Source organism: Nipponia nippon, unplaced genomic scaffold (genome assembly GCF_047370975.1).
Source record: "Nipponia nippon isolate SJK-2023a ecotype South Korea unplaced genomic scaffold, ASM4737097v1 scaffold_14, whole genome shotgun sequence".
In the NCBI taxonomy this organism is placed as follows: domain Eukaryota; kingdom Metazoa; phylum Chordata; class Aves; order Pelecaniformes; family Threskiornithidae; genus Nipponia; species Nipponia nippon.
Window position 1 is genome coordinate 3591194 of NW_028262330.1, and position 24716 is coordinate 3615909.

The following is a 24716-nucleotide window of genomic DNA, read 5'->3' on the forward strand; positions in this document are numbered from 1 at the left end:
AGTGCTCTGCACGATCAATACCATAAAGTAATATGCAAAACTGCCAGAAAAATGACAGATTAATCTATAAGAGCTGTGAGCTGATGGTGTTGTTGCAGCCTAAAGTATGGGCTTTTCTGGCAGTTCTATATGGACATCTCTGTAGTTTTAGGGTAGTTCTGCTCCTAGGGTAAGTACTATGTAATTTGTGACACCATGGATTTCAATTAGGCTCCATCAGCATTAAGGTGGTATTTGATGAAAATGAAGGTTGTTAGCGTTGTTCGTAGATGTCATATAAAGCGAATCTATCAAACTGTAATTGGAAGAGAAATGAAGTCTTAAATAATTCCGTGTGGCATCCTCAATTATTTTTAGTAGAGGATTTTTTTCAGGCTAATTCATTTGAGAAAATAAAGTGGGCTTGATTTTTAAAATCTTTTTTATTAAAGAGAGACTTTCTGTGAAGTTGCAAACACATGCAAGAGGAGCACAAACCCTTACAGCTGCTCATCCCTCAGCACAGGCCAAAGGATGTTTTGCTCATAAGTGGTGTAAAATGAGAGGCTGCCATGTGGTGATGGCAGTGTTTTGAAAGTAGTGTGTCTAGATAGAGCATAAATTCTGACACCTCTGAAGCAAGAAAAGGCATTTTTGCTAATCGCAGTTCGTTAAGGTTGACAAGATGCCTATAGCATGTTTTCATTTTTGCTATTTTCTCCCCTTTTGTGCCAAATGATTGACTGCGAGGCAAACTTGGCTGATGCTAATATGCACTTAATAAAATAATTGTGACAGAGTTACCACAACATTGACATGTACCACAGCCCTCATCGTGTTCTATGGGTTTTCTGATAATGGCCTTTTATATTGATGAATTCATAAATTATGATGCAAAATAATGGACTCTTATTTGAGTCTGTTTTACACTGCTGAAGCAAACCAGGAGTCTGTTACTACACCTGAGGTCAGATCCCTACCTGATTTTTAAATAGCTGCAGAAATGTTGACATCGGTGGAGTGAAATCAGGCAATTCCCATCAATGTCAAGACCAAGTTAAAATGGATAGCTATAAATCTTGATTGTGTTCATGGGTCAGAAAAATCCCAACTCTCTTTCCGTGAAACTGAGGAAGAGATGCTCAACTAATTGCTAAAATTAAAATCTGGCAAACCAGAAACTTGATCCTCATTCTTTTTTACAGTTAAAGGGATAAAACTGGATTACTTTTTCAATTTTCAATTGCAAAGCAGATTTCCAATAGTGAACACGTGGCCAAAGCAAAGCAAGGACTGACACGTTGCTGATATACTTGCTCTGACTTCTGGCTGAATTCTGCTGTACATGTGCCTGAGCTCTACTTGCCACAATAAATATTATTCTAGTGGTCTCACCTTTCTTGCCACCAGATATTTAGAAATGCATTAGATCAGTGCCTGAAGTGAGAGGAAGCAGATTGCAGCCGCAAACTTGATGGCAAAGTTAGTAGATCTTGTTTTAGATGAGGGATCCCTTGTGTGGGAATTCTGTCAAAGCTAATTCTAATTTTATTTAAAGCCTTCCTCTCATGGAGAATTTACTGCCCTCTTCAGCCAGGTGTGCTAATGGCTAAGTAATACGTCATCAAATGTGCTCAGAAAGTTTCAGCATTTGACCTGTACTTATTAAAATCTATGAAAACTTATTTAAAAAAGAAACAGTAAAATGTGCTTTTCAGCTTCAAGAGTTTATGTTGTTATAGTCTTGGTGTTTTTTTCTGGTATGTATTTTAGTGGCTCCATCACTTGTAGCTTGAAATGAGCGACAGGTTTCTGATTTAACGCCCCTGCAACAAATATGACAGTTTAAAAATGCACTTATACTGTTTAATGTCTGTGGACCTTTTCACAACTGTGCATTTTAATCTGCTCTCTTATGGTAGTCTACGTTTTGATATGTATAGTACAATCAAGGAGACATATTAACATAGCCAGGGTGAGGGAACGCATTTACCCTGTACTGTTATAATGTCTGTTGTAATTCAGAAAGCATTATCTTAAAAACCACAGCTGCACATCTAATTTTTTCGTATCAGTCTTCCAGGCCTGATTATTCTTCAATTTATACTAATGTAAATTAACAGTAATACTATTGAACTCAGTTGAGCTCTACTGGAATAAAAATGGAGTAGGACAAAAATAACTGGTGTTTAGAAATAATGGGAGAAGTAAAATTCTTGCATTTATTTAAAAATAAAATTCATAGATCTAAAATGCACATTGACATGAAAAGGTCCTGGAGATTAAATGAATTTTTTTAATTGCTACCAATTGTTGCCATGTACAAACACACACAGAAATGTGTTTTTTATTGGTGACGTGATCCAGTATCACCATTTTTAATAATATGTGGGGATTAATTTTATTAAGGAATGTTTCATAGTAACGGATGCTTCATTTGGGCTCCCTTTCCCTTCATGTGCTGTATGCAGGTGTGGTGATGTGGATCTTTGCTCAGTATAGCACCGGGTGATCTACGTGGTGCAGAGTTCAGCCTGGTGGTCAGGGGGCAATCCCAAGGAGCAGTGCCGGTGTACTTCTGTACTGATTGAGGAAAATGTCCTTTTTCTACTGCCGGAAAGCACAGTATGCCTAGACTTCATTTCTGCATCTCATGATGTCTGCCTGCCTACTATGCTCATCTGATCCTGTGTGTCAGGCAAAAACTTTCTCCTTGTCCTTCCTGTACTCATTTCGCTTTCCTTGTGTTTGCCTTCACCTCTAGGATTGCTATATGTGCTTAGAGAAGTATTGAATTTAATTCAGGCTGCAAAGGCAGGATGGTGCCTAGCCAAAGCTGTCTTTTCTACCTAGTGCTCTGGGGGGGCAGAGAGGGCTCTTGTTTTTTCTTCCTTTCCTCACCAGGACTTTGAGGGCTGAACAAAACAACTCGGTGCTGGGGACCAGATGACCATCATTCCTTAATGGGATGCATACAGGTGGATGCTTGCATTAATATGGGCCAAAATTTCATGGACTCTTGTTGTTAGTAGAAAACAAGGCCATCATACTAACTGCTGGTCCAAACTTATACAGGGTGCTTGGATTTGTTTGTGGCTATATGGCAAATATGCTGTAGTTTGATCTTCATACAGTTGATACCTCATGTTGTTTGTGCCTAATATGTGGATTTAATGTAATGGAATTTAATTTTGGGGGAACTGTTGCTTTTTAGGTGGTTGCAAAATGACTTCCTAAAAACTCTTAGAAAAGTTACAGTTAAGCCCATATTTACTGTCTGGGATTTTCACATTCCAGTGCTGGTTGTTCTGCAGAAAAATGTTTTATTTCAGCTTTTTGGGAGTACCTCTTCTGCATTTATTTGTTCAAATAATAAATAAAAAATAATGTTTGTATTATTTTGTAAAAGTATGTGTACATTAAATCACTTCCTTGCTGAAAACCAGATTTGAAACCACCTAAGTGGGTTTCTCCCATGCCCTTTTATTCATGAGGGTTAAAAACTGGCAATCCACAATCGCATTCAAAAGCAATCCAGCTCAGTTGTCATGGAGACATCTGAGATGTTAGCGATCTGGATTATTATTTAAAAAGCCGAACCACTTCCTTGTGTGCTTTCCCCTTCCACTTCCCTGATCCCGAGGTCCCATCAGGCTCTGAAAGTGCAACATGCTCTTGAAAGTGAATTGCCTTTTTTAATATTTTTTTCCCACTGAAGGAATTTTTAAGTCAGGGTGCACATCATCCCTTAGCTCTGAGCCTTACCTGCCCGTGACCTCAGGAGTTCGTTCTGTAGGATGCTGTGGATCTTAATCTACACGTGCGTCAGTGGTAGCCAAGGGTGCTCAGCGCTTTGGCATTTTAGGTCGACTCATGTTTCTATGTGATCCTTCCAGATGCAAAGAGACAGGGTTACACACTTGTAGACCGTATCAGTGGTATAGTTTGACTTTTGTTGCACAAAACCCTAATTCTTTGGGGATATATTGGGCTTTATGCTGAAGGAGTGTATTTTTTTCCTGGCTGACTGTTGCCAGCTGAACTGAAGAATGTGGGATGGGCTTTACTTAATATGATAAGGTTAAATGTTTAATGACATCTATAATTAAGTTGTCATTATCTCTTATTTGGTATCCTTAGGCAAACTTAATTTAAAGCCTGAATTATCTAGACTGCTTATGGTTGACAACAAACTGTAATCTTACATTAAAAAAAAAAAAAATCATTAATCCCAAAGTATGACCGATGTTTTCCATGCATAATAGTGCATGAGGTGTTGACAAGTTTTAAAAAAAAAAAAAAGGCTAAAAACTGGGAGGGGGGAAAAAAGACCAAAACAACCCCCAAAACTTTACTTGTAGTTCCTGTCCTTGAAAGATCCAATGTAATCTTTCCTTATTTATTCATTCCACTCCATTTTGCCCTCTCCGCCATTATGCGGGCTCCAACAAAGAAGGTGACCCCCAAGTATTCAAAACAAGTCTGGAGTAATGTATTAATAAAAATTCATGTGGTGTTTCAAAAAAATTAAAAAGGAAAGCTCAAATCTTTGTTCAAGGTCCATTAAAATGTACAGATCATTCTGCAATACTTTCATTAGCAAGCTTCTTGCTCAAAAAAGGCCTGCCTATTGTGTGATGAATCCCCCACAGTATTATTGACTGTCTTGTCCTCTCCAAAGGTAGAAGATAAAAATAAAAAAAAAGTAGTAGTATGGTGGAAGAATGATAGCCGTTAAGTTTCATATGCAGTCTAGCATATGATAGGCATTAGCTTTTGGCAAACTCCGTTTGACCCCATATCCTTTGGCCATTCAATATCATTGAAGGGGTCCATAACTCACACTACAAGTAAATGAAACTGCTAGCGAAGGTCTACATTAATTTACAATATAATACTGGAGCCCGAAAGAGAACTCATTTAAGGCTACCATGAAGAAGTAAAGGGCAACAAAAAATAGAGGTAAATGTGAACTTAAGGACTGGAATAATTTATTATGCCTGAAAACCCTTGTGCAAGAAATGATCATTTTAAAAGGGACGCTTACGTTCTAGCAGATCTTTTCTCAGCTTTAGGGACTAAGGGACTAATGTTGCTTAGGAACAACCTGCATATTTAAACACTGTTTTAAACTAAAATACCACAATTCAGTTAATGAATGCCAAGCTCTGAAACTCTAATTTTTGGACTACTACTTTGTCTAAAGGCTGTCTTGGCTTGCAAATGTATGAAAATGCACAAGAGCAAGTTCTCAACTGTTCAGGCAATCTCTAAGTTTAATCCTGTTTTGCTGTCTTTAAGTGGAAATTTTCCGACTGGTGTCATACCCTGTGTATTTTAAGTACCATGCGTTCTTTCAAGGCTATGTAAGTAATTGGGTAAACTGAACTGTCACAATTTGGTTCTGTGTCTTTACAACTCAAGAGTCTCTTGAGCTGTAGATAGTAAGCATTCCTGCCTTTGAATCCAATGAGCCTGGGTTTTACTCTTCACATTATTCAAAGTCAATGATGAAGAGCTGCACTGTGCTCAGTGAACTGCTGTGACTTCTGCTGGAGCATTGGAAGGCTGAGAAATTGCTGCTCAGTCTGGATGGATGATGGATTATGAGGATGCGTATGACCATGGCTGTGCCTTTGGTGTAGCGACTTGAGACTACAGGGCTGAGATCTTGTAAAACCTGTTCGACAGCTAAATTGCAAGTATTTTAATAAGGTTTGTGATCATTTTCCCCATGAAGTCTGTAGGGGTCTGCTCCTGCCTCACAGTAATGTGGATCTCTACCGGTGCTGCTGCCGCTTAAAAGGCAGTGAGATGGAATGCTACAGATGATGCAACTGCTTGGCCCATAATATCATCCTTCTCAAACAGCCTGTGCCTGATGTTGTATTATGGCTCTCACTGAATAAAGTGTATTCTCAGGGCTAACTAGGTCTGTGGCAGGTCTTTCCTTCATATTCAGTTCTGTTCCAAGTCAGAACTGAAGAGGATCATTGCATCCATGAGGAGGGGTTTCAGTTTTCAGTTGGATTTGCCTGAATGCACAAATACTTTGCCAGCTCATTTCTTTTCTGTGTTCTATTGAAGGTTTTCTAATTATTCAATAAGCATATTAAAAAAGAAAGGAAGAAGGGAAATCTAGAAGATAAAGGGCTTAGAATCAGCTCAAAGAAAAACAGTCACTTGTGATAAATGTAAGGTAGTTTGTAATTGATCACAATATTGAGGAATTTTACCTCTATTAGCTTTATGGTCTCCTATTACATGCTTTCCAATCTTAAGTAAAACTAGATCTATGTGAGCCTTTTGTAAATAAGATCAGTCAGAGCTCCTTTAAAGATCACCAAGATGATGAAGACATTTTTTCCAAATATTGCTCTGCAGCCCTACCCATACATTTTGCTGGGAAGTCAAGTCTCTGGTTTTTTGCAGTGACAGTGGCGGGGGAAAAACAAACTCCTGGGCTTTACCTTATGTAAAGGAAGTGCAGAGTAGAATTTGATGATCTCTGTGTCTTAAGGTGAACAGGAGAGAACTTTTTAGGAGATGAAGTTTGAGATCTGGCCAGGCTTCGGTGAGTCCATGAATATGAGATCAGTATCAAAGGACACAGTTCACCTAAAATGCAGACAGAAGTTTACTTTTTGGATTACAATTTTTTGTGTGTAGCTTTCTGCTTTTGTCTACGAAAGGGATGAGTTTTCTTTTCCTTTTTCTATTCTTGCCTTTGTGGCTGTGTTTATGCTTCCTGCTTACAGCGAGTACAGGTTTCAAACATCATACTTGGTGCTTATTGCTATTATCCATCAATACAGTGGCACACAATTCCACTGATTTTAATATAATTGAAACAAATTAATTTTAATAACTAAAATCAGAACATTAGCATTAGTTGAAATGGGAATAAAATTGCTCCCATCTCACGTTTAAGTTACTGCTTCTTTTCATAAATTTTAAAACAGCTGACTCTGAATTCCTACCTGCATTTTGGGGGGGAAAAATTTATTACCTCTATTTTTTAACAGGGACTCATACAGAATTCTATCGGGGCTGTAGTTACACTAAAGATAAAGTGCAACAAAAAGGCTGACTGCTGCACCAGAAGCACACAGTAGAGAACATGACAGCATAATTTCCTAATGCATAACTGTGCCTTCCCAAAGGGTGGAACACAGATTTATATTTTCAAATGGTGTGAATGGATTGAACTGGAAAGAAAAATCAAAGCTTTGACTCATTGAAATAAGTAAATTTTATGTCAAGTTTTGTGGAATTACTTGTTTTATTGGTCTTGCATAAAAACCTGAAACTATTTGATCCTGGAAGTATTTTGACCTTTATTCCAACTCTTCCTAGTGGACTTGTTCTGCTCTTTTGGCTGGAAATTATTTTTTTCTTAGTGGAGGGGGGCCATTTTCCTAATCTTTTATACAGAAAAATAATAACCAAAACATTAAAAATGCTCTCATTTTGGTCTCATCCTTGCTCATAGCAGCCTGATGTTCATGTAGTCAGTGGTCATTCATAGTTCTGAGGCTCGTACCGTATACAAAAATAAGGTAGCCCTCAGTTTGTCTCCTAATTCCATTCAAAGGAAAAACTGCTGAAATTTTTAAACTGTCTTTAGATTTCGTTGCCCCAATTCTGTATCAATATAGGAACCCGCTGAGCATTTCGAAGCTCTGGGGAACCCCCATTGCACTGCTGATCTGTGGAGCGGTTAGGGTTGCTATCGGTCCATGTTTACAGATTTGGAAACTGAAGGCAAGAAAAGTTGTGGCTTATTGAATGCAGCTTTTCTTATGGAGGCAAATTGGCTTGTCTGCCTGTGTCAAAGTGTATATAACTTGTTCATATTCAACAAGAAGAATGTTTCTGCGCAGCTCCGCTTCTCCTCTGCTGTTTGGTATTTCACTTCTGTGCCACGTTCGTGGCTCTGACCTGGAAGGCAAGTCTCTATCTGCAACAAAAAGCTTTATGTCTGGCTGCTTATATTGATTTGGAAAGTTACAGTGGGTGAGCGTATTAGTAGAACTGCCCTTCTAGAAAAATGCATTTGGTGGATTTACTCTGGTTTCATCCTATCATGACCTGGTTGATTAAGCAGGTGATACTCCAGACTTTTCCCTGCAGTAAGGAGTTATACAGTCCTTTGAAGGTTGTGTTTTGACTGCAAGAATATCCTGCTCTGGCAGCACACATTTACACAGGCGGTACTTGTAGTCCCAGTCTGGGGCACCCTGCTGAATTGTACATTGTAGTCTTGCAGTTTGGAGAGATGCTTTCCTGTTTCTGTCATTCAGTAACTTTTCTACAAGTAACTTAATCTCTCTACTTACAAAACTGTTTGCAGAAAGCAAGAAATGCAAATCAATGTTGTTGATGCAGACTTAATTTGAAGTAATGCTTGAAAATAATGGTGTGTTTTCTCTCTGCTCAACTTAATTGAATCATGTTATTCCCCCCCCCCCCCCGCTTTCCTCAAGTGTAAAGGACACGCAACTTTACTGAATGGTGGTAGAGGGGATCATGTTGGAGCGGATGATTCTTGGAGTGCGGATTAGAGTCCTTGCATACGAGAACTGCTAGCGCTGCATTAACATTAAAATTTAATGGTTGGTGTGCATACGGGCACGAAGGGAATAGGCTGATTTCTTAATTTGGGATAGTGAATGCTGTTAACTTTTTTCATGTTTATGAAAATTAAACTTTAATTATGAGGCATTTGTTTTGAAGTTAATTTCTTTCTTTTTGCTTTGCCTTTGTGCTCAGGTTGAGAACCGGGAAGTGAGATTACGTAAATTGTTTAATTTAATTAGTGGTCTCATGATAAATGTTCTGCAGAGCACTAGTGACTGACCTGTGCCCTGACATTATTGAACCATAAAGCAAATACCCATGAGAAGAAAGTATGGCGAATTAGCGAATTTTCTAGTAAAAGCTGAAAATTAAACTCTCCTCTCATATAATTTTGTCTATGCAAATCCTTGTACTAATATAACTCTGAGAATCTGTTACTTGAGGAGGTGAAAACCAGTTTGTTTCAAACTCCTCATTGAACTGACAGAATAACCCTCTTTTTTTTTTACCCTCTCCCCGCCCCCCCCCCCCCCCCCCCTTTCCATCCTGATCCTTTGTATGGCAGAGTTGTACCTATGAACTCCTGAGATGCATAGAGGGTGGTTTGCATTATGTATTACCGCACCATCAGGCAACGGAAAAGGAGAGGCAGCTACAGCCGTTGCCCCGTCTCTGGTAGTAGCAGTTGACTTAAAGGAGCGTTTTTGTGAATGGGCGTTTGCCACTTGCACAGATTGCTGGGTCTGTATCCTCGTCTAGTGTTAGGATTCAGATTTTAAAAACTGCAATTCAAAACTGCATCAGCTTTATACACGCTAAATATCTCGATAGTCTTGAGGAACAGTGTTTCAGAGTTTAATTGTTTGTATTTGCCCTAACAGGCTGGGCAGTGGACCGTTGAGCTGGACTCTGAGACCTTCTACTAAGGTTTTACTTAGCTTGACTTCGAACTTGTTTATTCTGAAGGGTAGGTAAGAAAGCACCCCTTAGGACTCTCTTGGAATAACTATAACTATTTAAGATATAGGCAAAATTTTGTGGGTGGTGATGAGAATTTAAGCCACTTCAATGTAGTGTCAATTTATTACCAATCATTTAGTTCTTATTTTTTAAACGTAAACTCTGTATGTGGTGCCTAAGAGAAATCAATACCAAGATGGAAGTTTTAATGTGGATCAAAGTGGAATTACAATTACTTTAGGTAATTTACCTTTAGAGATCAGTTGCTAATAATTACTTTCTTTAATTTTATGAGAAGTTATTAGCAGCTTGTAAAGGAAATGTAAACTTTTTTTTAGATAAAGAGTGCTAGAGCTTTATGTGTGAATATATGACTCTCTTAAAATGTTTTTAATGCTGTCATCTATCTAGGAAAACCAAGCCATCTGCCACATTGATTAAGACAGAAACCTGTGATAATTTAGTTTCCTAAAAAGATTAGACTCTAATGAATTTTCATCCATATTGAAAGCTGAATGTTAAAGAGCAGAAAGCGTGTCCCTGCTTACCAGAATTCCATGAGCTGCATTTCTTAAACAAGAATTGTTTTACTTCTCTGATGATAGCTGTTGTTTGGCATTTGGGTTTGGTGGGGTTTTTTTGCTTGTTTGTGTGTCTCTGAGAATTTCTGGTACCTCAGAGCGATCTTGCTGTCTCTTCCAAGGCTCCTGCCATGCTGGAGATAACAGTGCTGGTGGACAGACTAAGGAAGAATTTTATATGTCTTAATGACACATTAAATGACAATAAAAAAACATAGCGACATTGCTGTATAATCTCTCACAAACATTTTTACAAATCTAATTGCATGATTTTTTTAAACTTCGAAACCTTAGTCTCTGACACTTTATATATCTTAGATTCCATTATGAAAGTGTGCCATGATATAGTTTAAAGACTTTCCAGCTTCCTACAAAGTGATCTTAGAGTTCTCCCTTCTCTAAAAGTATGGTTTCTAAAGACATCGCCTTTTACTTATTTACATCAACTTCTTCATTGCATCATCAAAAGGCAAAATGTGTATTATAGCTTGAAAGCAGCGTACAATCCACTGATCAGAGAGGGGAATGAAACGGGGCTTTTGAACAGCTTTGCCAAGAAGGTGCAATGAGGCTTCTTAGAATTATCATTAGGTGCCAGCTTCATCTTGCTCTGAATTCTTCAAAGCAACAGGACTGTTGTTTCATTAAAAGAATATATCTGCTTTTAAAGTAAGAGATTGTTAATTAAATGAAGTTTGCTGCCAAATATTGATAATATTTGAAATGTAAAGTCAGGACTTGTCAAACAGCTTGGTGTGCTATTTCTGGATCCTGAAGGCCTTCTACCAAGCTGGGCAGACTGTGGCAGTGCCTGCTTCCTGCAGGTTGGCTGGGCTTGGAGCCGTGCTCTGGCTGGGAGGTTAAAGGTAAATCGTTAAATCCATTGAGTCCAACGTGCATCTGCTGAGACCGCTGAGGCTGCAGAGTGAGCGATACCAGCTGGCTCCATGACCAGAAGTCAGCTAATTTCACATCAGTGCTTCTCTGGGTTGTTAATGGAAAAGCTGACATTTACCTACAGGAGCTCCTGTGCCATTATAACACAATTGTCACATAAAAATGGTAGGATGGTTTTTGTTGTGTGTTGGTTTTTTGTTTTTTGTTTTGTTTTTTGTTTTTGTTTTTTTAATGGCAAACATTTAGGTCAGCAGGTGGACAGACATGGTACAAAGTGGATTTTTTGGTCTTTTTTTCTGAAGTTGACAGTACATACCTAGCCTTAAAGTTGAACTTGAAAAGAAAACGCTGTCCAATCTCTAGTACCTGAAGTTCCAAAACTTGAATGATCTTGTCTGTGCATGGGAATCACCCTGTACCAGACTGGGAGATTACCTTGGCTCCTTCAACTAGATTAGAAAGCCAGAATTAACAAACCTCCCCAGAAGCAAACAGCTGAGGTAATGATCACAAATTACAATGAGGATTCTTAGGACTTCAAGGAAAAACAGGACAGGAGGGGGCAACTATGTCTGAGGGCAGGAGTTAGCAGTTGTCTAGGCAAGCTTTAACTTCGTATGGCTTATCCAATTAATCCCTGTGATTCCTTGGCTCTTCTGCAATACCTAGCAGGTGGGCTTAATGTACTAAACAGCCCATGAGCAAAGCAGAGAGAGCTTGTGGTACTAACAGTGTATAACAGCTCCCAGCAGAGTGGGGAACTGGAGACAGTATCATCTCAACATGATGCAGTTGTATAGCCTCAAACATACACTTCTGGAGCATGCTGCACAGTAACTGAATTAAAGCCCTTAAGCAAACCAGGCAGAAAATATAAATTAGCTGAGAAGGCACATATATCTGAAAAATCAATTTAAATCCTGCAAGGCCCTTGCCAGCAGGACCACACTCTCAGGCTTTTCAGATCCAACAGAAATGTTCAACACAAATGTATTTTTAAGTACTAGTACTAAAAAACAGACATCTGAACCAGTGATCTGGAGTCCGCTAAATTATTCTCTATCTCAATAAGGCACAATAGAAATGTTCATAACTGGGCAGTGTAAATGGATGTGAGTTGATTACCATCTCAGCCCCTTTGGAAATCAAGTTCTGCAAGTCTTCACATAGCATGGCAAGATAAAATTATGTCTTTGTTAATGTTTTGCATTAGCTGCTATCGGCACCGTTGCTGAAAGCACTTGTGCCTTTTGAGTAGTGTATAACTCAAGGCATAAGGGAGAGGGATGCTGGCAGTTACAAGACATCACTTTCCTTATGCACGGTGCAGTGAGGAGTGTTTGCTGCCTTGTCTCCTGGCAAATGCTCAACTATAGAAATCATTGCAATAGTTATTAATCATTGAAAATCAGACATGCCCCAAGCAAGAGTTTAACTGAATGCGGAGCTCACTTTATCAGATTTAAACCCTGATGTCTGTGTTTTCAAAGTTCCAGTAAATTGCTCTTTAAATTGGTATTTGTACACAGACGCAGCACGAGCTAATAACTGGAGGGGGATGAGTTGGAAGGAAGGGATTTCCAGGGATAGCACAGGGAAAGCTATCCATACGCCTCAGGCTTGCGCTCTGGGTACACTGAGCTCCCGTCAGCCTCTGTAAGGGTACGCATACTGCATATTCTGGCCTTATTCAAACACATGCCCAATTAGGACCTGACCTTTCTTGTTACTTTTACGCATTCCCGGGTGAGTTCAGTTATTAGACTTAGCTTACCAAGTTTATTAGCATGCAGGGAGAAATACTGACACCCTAGAGAAGAGGTATCTGAAGTTGATATTGCAAAAAAGTCTTCCATTATGAAAGCAAATGGAGTAATGGAAGAAAATATACTGAGGTGACAGTTTCCATTACTACGTATTACGTGAACTAACTTCTCGCTGTAAAATTAAGGGTTTCCTTTACATGCACTTCTGCACAAGTATCATTTTTGCTCAGTTTCCTTATTCCTTGCAAAGGCGCCTAATCTTTCTCTATGCGGCATCCTCTTTCACGCGATAGCCATGTGAAAGATTACTAGGTGACACTGTAATTGTTATGGACGCCGAGCGATCAGCAGAGGATGACGCCTTCCAATTCTGTGCTCATAAAGTCCTCACCCACGCTGATGACAAAAAGAGAAAATAAAAGAAAAAAAGTTCCACAAGTTTCTAACAGTAAGACTTTGGGATTCTGGGGATAAAAAAAAAAGTTTAGAAATGATTTAATATTGAGCTTTTCATTGGGTAAAGATGGAAAGTGAAAATACAATGAACTTCAGCAATCCACCAGGAATACTATGAAATAAAACAAGTACCGACTTGCACTTTTCTGATTTGAATAATATTTTGATTTCCCACTTGCATTTTACACCCACCTCCATATTAATTGCTAATATATTAATTGCAGATCTTTCAGAAAATATCTAACAAATATGTTCTAAAACCCCTACAATTTCTGCTTGTACTGATTTGTTGGGCTTGATGATTGTTCTCCATGAATTAAAGTGAATAGCTTGTTATGTGAAATCTCAGTCCAAATATAGGTGATCAGAAATTTCCATGCTTAGATTTAGGCACTCCAGTGCCCGTCCAAAGTGAGAATGCAGTGAGCCTGTTAGCATTAGGAAGTGGTACGTGTCTGGAAGTATCAAATCATATAATCTTTGCACGAGCTGTTGAAAATTAAACAATTTTTGCAATATAACATTGGCAAGAATAAAACATCTGGGCTCCTGTTTCTGAACAAAATGGCTTTGAGTACATTAGAAGACTTTGGAGATAATTATTTTTAGTAAGAAGGAAACTACAGGCATTTATGGAAACAGTATTTTTCAAATTTTTTTTTTTTACTGGTTCATCCTTTCTTTTATATCGCAGGATGTCTTAAATTTTGAGGTCCTAAAAGCAAAGGAAGTGCAGTTATAACAATGGTGAACAGAGAGATTACGATGAAGTAATATTCACACTGCAAGAAAGGCACCTATTCCTGAAAGGCTTTCATTGCAACTTAGTAAAGTTTTAAATGACAAACTATTGCAGTGTGATGATCCCGCATACATGAAAGTCTTGTCTATCTTTTTCTATTTTAACTGTTCAGTGGGACGGAGGAGACACGGATGGTGATGGGGGGGAGACAGCCTTTCCCTAGACTTTGATGGTAATTTAATAAGGGTCTTAAAATGCAGACTTGAAACTGTGCTTTCTTACACACATCTCTTCAATGTTCTTTTTAATATCCACCCAACATTTGAATTTCATGCACAACAGTACGTGCCAGCAACAAACAGCTGTAAAAGTGTCATTACATTATATTATCAACTCTCTTTGGAAAAACTGTTTTATTTATGGCATTTTATAAACTGTTATGTCAAGAGAGTGGCAGTAATTCTACAATAGGATCGTCTAATCTGTACAGTCTCCTTGGCATGGCAGCGAGGGAGACAGGCTTTCACTCCTTGTCTCCCTGATTCCTTTTAACTATGCCAGCATGGTGCTGAGGCCAACGGCACCGGTCCCCAAACGCCCTCCACCAGTCAAGAGTTTGCAGCAGAACACTACCTGTGGTCTTTATACTTGGCGCTCTCAACGCATTTATTTTTAGCTTTATATCATCATTTTATGCCAACTGAACAAACAAGCAAATCTTTTTAAAGACTTCATTGTTCCCTGCTGCCAACCTGGAATGATGCCAGAATCGATTTGAGGGATTGCCTCAACATCCTGCTGTGCATTAAATTGAGGGTGAAGCGTGCGCTCCTTTGAGGGGGTGAGAGAGAGAGGTGGGCATGGAGAGGAAAGGCAGGCGGAGAATCCCTCTTGCTCCTCTGAGTAGCCCAGTCTCTCCCCTTGTATCTTGCTCAGTTCGTGGTGCCCCCTCTCTTGTCCCACCATGAGCAGTCCTGTGAGGGGTGTTCGGATTTCCCCTGCCCGCAACAGGTCATGTTATATTCCTCTAGAAAAATAAGGCACGTGTTCTTCTTACTTCCAAGTAGCTGGACATGAATACAAATCATGTTTATCAATTAATCTTAAATCATCTTATAAAATATTCCAGATGATTTTTTATTTTCTTTAATGGCCAGATAAATCTTTCCGTTATGTTGGGTGAATTTTCAAGAAATAGTCACTGATCCAGTCCAATATTGTCTGGTTTTAGTGATTCTGTCTGGCTACTTTTACCTAAAACCCAAATCTTCTGTTTTATTCAACCTTGCAGGAACATGTATTACTTACTGAAGATTAACAAGCGTAAAAATGTAGTGCTCTCACCTTATTTCTCTTCTTCCAATTAATATGCGTCACACCTGGAATTACTAATGTCATTACTGAAATAATACTTGGTGCTGCAAGGATACTTGAGAAAAACCTGTGCCCTGGTTAGATGCTGTTTCTGGGAATATGTGGGTCATGGTAAAAAGCATCCCAGCTTTAGTAACACTTAAAAATCAGATGTAAACTACAATAATTGTACTGATGCTTTGCTGTCTGATCTGGTAAAATAGCGAATAGTGTGCATCTCCATCTGTGCTTTGCTGACAGGAAAGATGAGGGTTGCAGGTGCTAGTTGCAAAGGCTGGCGGTTTGCTGAGGCTGTGGAGAGCAGATCTGAACATCCGTAGCCTGATCCCAGGTATGGACTGAGGTGGGAGCTCTAACTAGTGCTGTCCCTGAGCCTTACAGAGCCGTGATTATTAGGCAGTGTTAAGGGTAGAGGCTTTATATGGGAAGACAGAATTTGGACAGTGCTATGATTTCCTATTTTTGACTGAATAGTTAGAATGAAGGTGAGCTTTTTCATTTTTTTTTTTTTCTTTCGGGTAACTGTACTTGGGGGAATTTTGACTTTCCTTTGGAATTTGGCAGAATGTCTATTCTTCACATAAATAACTAAAAAATTGAACATTCTCTCTTATATTGAAAAGAAAACTACTCCATCCTATGGGAATAGCCCTTTTTCTTTTTTGTTTATGCATAAATAGGCAAAACACTATGAACAATGGCTGAGCGTGATATATTTTGTTTCAAGAGATCTGGAGTGCCCACAGCTATACTTGACTTCAGCAGAAATTCTGTGTGTTCGCTTCTTCTGAAAATTAGACCCTTTGTTCTTTTCCTAGAGCAATGACAATCCGTGTCTCAAAGGTAAAATCACACTGTACCATAAGCTGTGATTGTAAAAATATGCTTGTGTTTTTACAAAGAAGTTTGCAAGTAAAGAAAAAAAAAGAAAAAAAAGGAAGAAGAATTGAATTTTTAAAAACTGGTTTTGATTTAACATCTCCTTCAAGATTTTAAAATCTTAAGCTTTTTTTTCTTTCCTAGTCAGTATTCTTAAGGGGACTTTTCTTACGCTCTTCTGTCTTAATAGAGCTGGAGTAAAAAATGCATTGCTGTTGTGGTTTAATTGCGATCAGAAGGCATGCTAGCTGCTTCATGGAGCAGAGCCGCAGGAAATGGGAGATGGACAGTTCCGTTCTTTTCCAGGTACTTTTCCTTGTTCTTACTTGTTACTGTTTAAGAATTTAAGAACTCACAAACATAAATTTAGACACCTAAATAATGTTTTGATTTTTCAGATGTTCCATATATTTTCTTCAGAAGGTTCTCAGCTTCTCTAAAAGCAAGTTGCTTTCATTTAAGTGTCTAATGTTTGGAGGGGAAGAAGATATTTTCCTCAGAGATGTTATGCAGTGTATTCACAATTACATTTTCACAGTGAACAGTCTGTCCCCTGTGCATATGTATGGGAAACACATCTGCTCACAAGGAATTATTTCTTGGAAGGCAATATTCATCCTGAGTCTTGCTTACCTCTCAGACTCCTAGGTATCCTTTTCTGGAAGCTGCTGGATGGCAAAAGTGCCTCTCTTATGCTATCATTTTGTAAAGAGGGTTGTGTTTGTATTGCATTTTAAATAGGTAAGGGTGAGAGGACCAAATGAATGTGTGTGTGTTTCAAAATATCTCTCGGTTTATCTATAAGACCAATGCATATGTTTCAGCTTCTTATCTTCTCTGAGAACTTCTGTCTTTAGTATTGACTGGGCTTTCCTGAGCTGTGGGTGCCTAAAGTACAAATACCTGTTAATTAACTAATAATTGCATACTTAGGTCACTTAGATTAGTTGTCAATCTGAGGAGACAGTGTAGGAGATTATTTGGTGTTTCTTTTATTCATTCAAGTCTTATAAACTGACAATTTCAGGATTAGAAGCAGACCACAGACTGAAACCCATGCCAAGGACAGAACATGGAGTCAGAGAAGAACTAGATGTTGGCAAGACTTCTGGGACTGGCAGGGTCACCAAAGTAGGTAGTTCTGTTAGTGCCCACATATGATACTGGACCCACTGGCTGCATGTGATGTCTTGACGGATGTGTTGCAACTACTCTTAAAATAGTAGAATTCAATAATTTTATGAAACCCTTCACGTTGGTTACAAATAGTAATTACTGTTGCAAAAAAATGGGTAATTAGTGGCATTTAGTTGAACTTTAATGGTATTCTCAATATAAGGCTTGGTCTCTACTAGTCTTTTCTATGGTAAATGTAATGGCTTTTTAATGGTAATCTGTGAAGTAAATGAATTGAACGTTTCAGCAGAGATCTGGTAGAATGAATGAAAATTTCAGAATAATCCAAGTGATATGTTAATTGCTTGATAGTTACATTAAACTGAATGGCAAAGTGGATGGTATTCGAAAGAATAAGCTGAAAATATTCATCTGACTCCAAGATGGCATGTCAATTTAAGTTTCAAAGGCTTTCTAATTTAAATAATTATATGTGTTAAATTTTACTGTCTGTCGTCTTATAAAATCAAAGTAATGGACTTAATAGCAGGGAACATATTTGAAAACATCTTTGTTGGAGCTGGCTGAAAATTTTAACAACTGTTTTTAATCACAAACAGCAATTTCATCAAATAAAAAAATCTTTTCAGAAAGCATGTTGATTTTTTCAGCAGAATCAAGTCAAAATAACACCTTTAGAACTTCTTGCTTTCATTTTATGCTTTTTGAGATTAACCAAGAAATTGTTCGTATGACTTCTTGGTTACAGTTCAAGTTTTTCATACTGATTTGATACTTTGAAATGACTGGATTACCCGTGGAATATAAATTTTATTTTATGACTAAGTCTAATCTTATTAATCAAAATAGTTCAGTATTTTATTTTGCTCTTTGGTGAAATAACCAGTCTATTTTACTAGAATTGAAGAGTTTGATTTTCGAGTATTTTGTTTGAAAAATAAGCAAACTTCATTGCATGTTCAGGATTATTGCTTAGTAGTGTTTTCTGATTTTTTATTTTTTTTTCAATATGGTAAGTGAAAGAGATTAAATGTCATTAACTTTAAAGAAAGAAGAAAATCTTGCTTTTCATACTTGTTATAGCAAATTGGTTTATGAGCAAAAAATACAAAGAAGCAGGGAACTTAAAGCAAATATTTGCCACTTTCTGGGGAGGAAAATGTTAATCATGGAAGTAAAATTATTCACACCAGAAAACTGAATGAAGTGTTATATTTATGCAGTCATGATAGAGCTCATAATCGTGATTGTGCACTGCATCACAGGGGGTAAATAAAAGCACCATGGGCTTTGTTGAATTGTGTAAAATATTACAAAAGGAGAAATCATTAAGAACTGAAGTGAGATAAAGCTGTTCTCGGAGCCAAAGCAGAAGCAGCTTTCATTGTTCTTTGAGAATGACTTGCATAGAGATGACTTTACAAGTCGATCCAGGCTGCTCTACAGTGCTTCACTGATGCAACTGATAAGCAATAAATTTAAGTAATTAAAGTTCTCAAAATATGGAGGAGTTGCTATCTTGCAGATAACAGAGATACAACCATTGCATAGGGTTACTTTGTTATTGCAGGACAGGCCAGAAGCATTATCAGGAGTGGCCACATAGCTACCGCGCTTCGTAGTTTAGGTACTCGGTATGTTGTTCGTATCAGAGTCGCCCATTAAATTTTGTCTCTAAGCTCTGACATTTCTTCTGTTTGTAGAATTAATGGGTTCCCCCTTGTTTTTGTCTGTGCTGGTACTGATCAGGTTTTTGAGGAGGCCCTTTTCCCTAGACATACAAAGCTCAAAATCTTGTCTTTCACAAGTGGTCATAACATCCTAGAACAATTATAAAGTACGTTAACTTGCATTTTGCTCCAGTAATGCTGTTTACAACAGTTCCCAAATGCTTCAGACAGATTTTTTTTTTTTTTTTCTTTTTGAAGGATACGTACTAGATAATGTCCTCAACCCTACTGAATCACTAATATGGCAAATAACATGGCAGTGTCTCTACTTATTCATTAGTATAAACGAAGTGCTTTGTCAGCCCAACAGGGTAGGCTGCACAATTCTCTTTCATGTCCAGTCAGACCCAAATCCCAGATGAAAGGCAGCATCTTTCCTCTTCCAAGTCCTTTCGTACATCTGTTGTCTATGCTTTGAACTCGAGTTCTGTGTTTTACCTGTCCCCAGTGCCTTGGAAGGAGAGGCAAGGAGGGAGGGAAAGGCACCTAGGGGCTTTGCTAATCTCTCTAAAGAACAAATCCTGGAGGTTGCTGCAGGCTGTTTGGGTCTGTGCAGCCTGGTAAGATTTGCACCTGACCCCAAAGTTCTAAGTATCCATCTACTACTAATTTTTAAATGCTTAACAGTAAGTTATGGGGCTTATTTTTCCTGTCTCACGTTTGATTGCTACCATTAAAATTAAGCCAATAAGCCCACGAATTATGCCTGTTTTCTTGCTTTTAATCCGTGAAGGCAGATATGCGATATGTTTTTGGCACAAAAGAAAGTTCAGAGTGCAACTCTTCGGTTGGGCCATCACCATTATTAGTTCGTGCTACTTCAGCTGATGATTTTACCAATGTCTTCCTGGATTAGAAGGTTTTTCTAGACTGCAATTAATAACAAAATCATCGGCTATCCCAAACTGATGAGGATGAAGTCCCCCAAGTGGTAGGCAGATGTTTCACCAGCATCTCCTTTGTTGTCATTGCCTTTTCCTTTTCCTTTTCCTTTTCCTTTTCCTTTTCCTTTTCCTTTTCCTTTTCCTTTTCCTTTTCCTTTTCCTTTTCCTTTTCCTTTTCCTTTTCCTTTTCCTTTTCCTTTTCCTTTTCCTTTTCCTTCCATTTTGTTGTTTGAAGCAACTTTTAAACACTGCCTTGTGAAACTCAGTTCTGTCATGTCATGTGACGTTTCTTGAACTTTTCAGGTCTGTGGAACTTCTGCCTAGTGGGACTAGTATGGAGTTTTGACCTCATCTAGTCTTTGCAGAGCAAAGCCAGTATTAAAACAAAGCTGCTAGGCTTTATTCAGTTGTACTGCTTTGTTGTGAACTTCAGCTGGGCAACTCTGAAAGATGAGGCTTGTAAAGGGAAAAGATAGCACTCGAACAGCAAAAGAAAACCTCGCATTGAAACCACAAATATGTTGTGACAATCTTAAATGTCACTTGGTAATTCTTTGAAACCAAAGGGGCTTGAAACCAATTTTCCTTCCATTTATTCTGTTTACTTACGTGCTTTCCCTGTGCCTCATCATCGCAACATCAAACACAGAACAAAGTTAATCAGCAAGAGATTTGCCCTTTCTATGAATGAAAATGAAATGAGGAATCTTAGTAAATTTCCCCCTCTCTTAATTGTGATAATTGGAATCTAAAAAAAAAAAAAAAAAAAAAAAAAAAAAATTAAAGCATAGCTCTGATATTGAAATCTGTGGTTGAATTGTGCTTCTGGTCTCAAAGTGATTCTTTTTTCTCAACTCTTTATGTTCCTTCCTATAGTAGATCAGTCCAGATTTCCATGTTCAGCACACTCCGCTTCGCTTTGCAAAGTTTAGGTTTGGACTTTCTAAACACTTCTAGGTTCTAGTTGATAGCTGGATGATCCAAAACCTAAGTGAAAGATTTTGCATACCGCTGCTCTTAATGGGTCCAGGCTAGGCAGACATGCAGGGTAATTTCTCTGTTTTTAATACATAAGAAAAGCAAGTTGCCCTTGATAGTAATGATCAAGTCATCAGTGTTTCAGCATCATTAGAATTATCTTATTTGTTGCTTTAATGGGAGTGCCTGTGTTACAGCATGTTTTGGTTTTGCTGCTGGCCAGAATAATTGAAATCTACTAACTTGGTGCCTCAAGGCATCAAAATTGTACTTGCTGTGTTGCGAATGAGCTGGACTTGGTGCTGCTGCAGTGAGCTAGATTTGGCCTCATTGGGAGTGACTGTTGATGCACCCCCTAAGTAAGCAATCAATAGCATTGATCTCGCTCGGTGAATTGTGTGCGGCTCGCGAGGCAGTGGCACATGCTGCAGACTAACAGGAGAATGAGCTGGCTCACCAAGCTGCTGCTGACTTGAATTACGAGAATTAGAAGTGACTGATGTTGAGAAAGCTAAAGAATTAGCTGCTGCCCAGGTTAGTGCAGTCTAATCAGTGACTAAAGATGATGCTCGCACTTCCCTCTGCAGGAGCTGTCCTATTTCTACCTGTGTGTTTGCATGTGGACATGCAGACTCTGAGATGACTGGTATCTTTTAAACTTTGGCACCTCAAGTGTGGCAGCGTGAGCTGAGTTGCTTTATGACAGCTACAGTTTTGCACAAAGAAAACAGATAATAGAAGCTGACAAACTTTCTCTTATAAACCGAATTTTCTAATAGCCTTTAGTTGCTTTAATTACTTTCCATGGGTACAAGGAGAGCTTCAGTATAAATATTAATGTTATGAATGAAACATGAGATCCTTTTATCTCAGTAGTGTCTTCAAATTCACTTAGGTTCCTTCTGATAGAATGATTGATGGAATGTCTTCTTCAGAACTGGACTGACAACAAAAATTGTAGTTAAGAAGAAATAGCGTAATTTTTAAAAGCATTTAGCTCTTGCTATGTTGATAGCCGGAATTAAGCACATTTTAAATGTCTTTAAAATCCTTTCTAGTAACAGTTGGCACACAATCTCACTTGCAGACATTAGGAAAACTTCACATATTGGCAAATTTCTCCTTTTCTATTTCCTCATCCTGCTTCAGAATCCATTTTCCTTTCTATAAAAAGATGCTATTTATTGCAAAGCTTTTGCTGGGTGATTGAAACAGTTTCCTGATAAGAAACTTCTAGCCACCTCTAATTCCTATGCAAGAACAAGGAAGAAATCCTTATACCTAAACACATTTTTGATAATTCTTTAGAAGAACAACTGACAATTATTCTTACTGATCTGTGCACACAGTTTATACCTGACAGTATCTAACTCCTTTCACAGCTCAGATAATACAGGATGCTGACCAGGGCTGCAAATATTGGCCAAACTGATGTGAGGATTTTCTCCAAAAGCCTGTTGATGTGCTGGCATTAACCTTGGCAAAAAGTGACTTGTCCCATGACTGCCTCTTGTACTCTGTCCGCTGGAGCAGGAGCAGTCTGGGATTGAAGTATATAAGTAACATCAACAGTTTGAACAGAAGACAAATGTATAGGAGTTTTTTTCCGAAGTGGCTAAGGATTAAAGTGGCAATTCCTAAAGTTCTCTGCTGAAAAGTCTGAGGAGACTGTTTCTAGAGAGTGTATGTGGCTCTACAGAAGAGTTAAGAGTATCTCAGAAGTCAACATTAAAAGTCCTGGTCATGGGTTACACCTTTGAAATATGTCACCACAGTACTGGAGGCAATTTATCTCCTGAATACTATTGTAGTGGAGCATGATCTTATTCGATAGATGGAGATCCTATGGAGCAGCACTCGATGGGATTTGGTGGAGAGATTGCGTATGGACAGCCAGCTCTGACATCCCCTCTCCCACTGATGACGTCTTTTTGACAATTATTTATTTTCTGTGGAGAATATTTTTCTTTTCCTAGGCAGAAATTTTATTCCAACAGCACCTAGCTTCCAAAATCTAAATCTCACATGATCCTTTCATTCATATTTGACCAGGAAGATTATAGAAGCTGCACGCACGCATTTCTCCACTGAAAATAAGAAGTGTGACAATAGGATAATTATATTTTCAAACACTGCTGCATATGTATTAAGTCATCCATAAGTTTACTTCAAGATTAAATACTGATGTGCACATTTGCGTCTGTATGCGAATGTCCCTGAATGCTTGGGTTTTTTTTGAACAGATTTCTCTTCTATGCTAATGCAAAGCTTTGAAAAATCAGTTCTTTTGAGTTAAAGCGGTATTGCTAGAAAGAATTATCATCACTGGCTTTAATGTACTCAGGAACCAAATGTAGTATCCTTAATCAGTCATAGCAGAAAGCCTTAAATAGGGCGAGAGATTTTATTTCATGTTAACTATTTTTAAAGTGAAAATCAAACTAAGGAACAGCTAGTCAATAGTGTACCTAAACTTTATAGGATAGGTCATGGGTCTTTTAACTTGTCAAACAATCTGATATACCATATATAGTCTTATTCAACAATTTAAGTGAGAGTATGGCATCATGTCTGATACTTTTTACTGAACATGATGAATCTGCTTTAATGTAGGTTTTACGGTCACAGTCTGTAGCCTTTACATAGGTATTACTTTCTGTATGTTTATATGTTTAAAGCCCCAACAAAAATTTAAAAAATCCATTTATTCAGGCTCCTAATAAATACAGCATTATTACAAGAACTACAGTGTCTTGAATTTTTATGATAGATTATGTATTGCTGCAGCCACATGTAGACTTTAAAAAAAAACCTATTTGATATTAGAAAGCAGAATAATTCACTATTGTTTCCTAAAGATGTGAAGCAGAAAACAATTTATACAGATGACAGTGAAGCAGAGGTACCTGTAACTGTAGGAAGAACCTTTTTGCCGTTTATGGAGGGCTGCACTGGCAGGATAATAGCTAACAGAATCCTTCCTGATACTGGACTGACGAAAATCAGAAATGTAAAAATGACGCTGGGTGCTGTGTTCCTTTTGAAAAGGTGTCTGCACGTCTCCCTTGATTCTGCATTTTCCTTACAACATCCAGGCTTTCATTTAAAAATAACTTTCTTCTCCTTTCCTGCCAGGAAGTTATCAACTATCCTTGTGTAAATCTGTGCTGACGTGTTAATTCAACCTTGCTGAGAACTGTCTACTTTTAAATTGCAGTGGCAGCAAATCCATGAACTCTAGAATTTACTGAGGGTCGCATCAGTATTAAGATGCATCAGCACAGCAATTGCAAACCCTGATTCTGCAAATGGCCATGCTCACAGGCAACCAGTTGAAGCTCTGGAGAACTTAGGAGGTTCTTCTAAGGCCAGAGCTTGAGCACTAGTCCTCCTAGAATATGAGTGTATTTATTCAGTGGGAATAAAGATCTGGTGGGAGCTGAGGTCATTGGAGCTTAATTCAGCTGTGTCAGGTCATATATGAACTACATTAAAAGGCTTAGGGTCAATTTTGGAAGTGTGCAGTATGTTATTTAGTACCTTGTGCAAGCATCGGTGTCGTTGGTCCTGTGCCCAGTAGATCTGGTCATGTGTAAGGTCACAAATAAGCCCATGTTAGGAGTAGAAATAGCCACTAGGGGCATGTAGATGAGCATGCAAATGAGTGTAGATAGGGAACAAAGAATGGAAGCAAGGAGACAACACTGGTCAGCCTGACACAGTCCCTAGCTACCAGACTCGCTGGGTTTTTTTGGAGGTGATTTTTTGCTGCT

The 24716-nt window shown here is 38.4% G+C and overlaps 1 long non-coding RNA gene across 1 annotated transcript in view; it reads left to right on the forward strand.

Moving 5' to 3' along the window:
- Positions 1-17374, forward strand: part of LOC148056412 (uncharacterized) — a 41547-nt gene extending 24173 nt beyond the window's left edge. Inside the window, exons 2-3 of the long non-coding RNA XR_015703161.1 lie at positions 16405-16520; positions 17242-17374. This is a non-coding gene — a long non-coding RNA (uncharacterized LOC148056412). The remainder of the gene's footprint in view (positions 1-16404; positions 16521-17241) is intronic.
- The last annotated feature ends 7342 nt before the right edge of the window (positions 17375-24716 follow it).